The sequence below is a fragment of the Morone saxatilis genome, unplaced genomic scaffold (assembly GCF_004916995.1).
Source record: "Morone saxatilis isolate NCDOM2014 unplaced genomic scaffold, NCSU_SB_2.0 Contig14, whole genome shotgun sequence".
Taxonomy (NCBI): Eukaryota; Metazoa; Chordata; class Actinopteri; family Moronidae; genus Morone; species Morone saxatilis.
In genome coordinates this window covers 1,268,839-1,269,108 of record NW_023339696.1, presented here as the reverse complement: position 1 = coordinate 1,269,108, position 270 = coordinate 1,268,839, and positions in this window count along the sequence as shown.

The following is a 270-nucleotide window of genomic DNA, read 5'->3' as shown; positions in this document are numbered from 1 at the left end:
TATCATCTGCTTACAGTCATCATCATTTACAATATGTAGGAAAATCAAAAGATAAAATAAATTAATTTTATATTTTACCACTTGGGATGCTCAGCCCATAATTAAAAAGAAAAAGAAAATTGGATAATGAAAATGGAATGTGAGATAACAGAAAAGAATGACCCTGTTGCGAGCTAAAAAGAAAAACCAGTAGTTGAGTAACTGGAGCCTTTTTGCCCGCTTTACATTGCAGTTGTTTGTCATGTTAAATATCTTCAACTTGGAGCCACA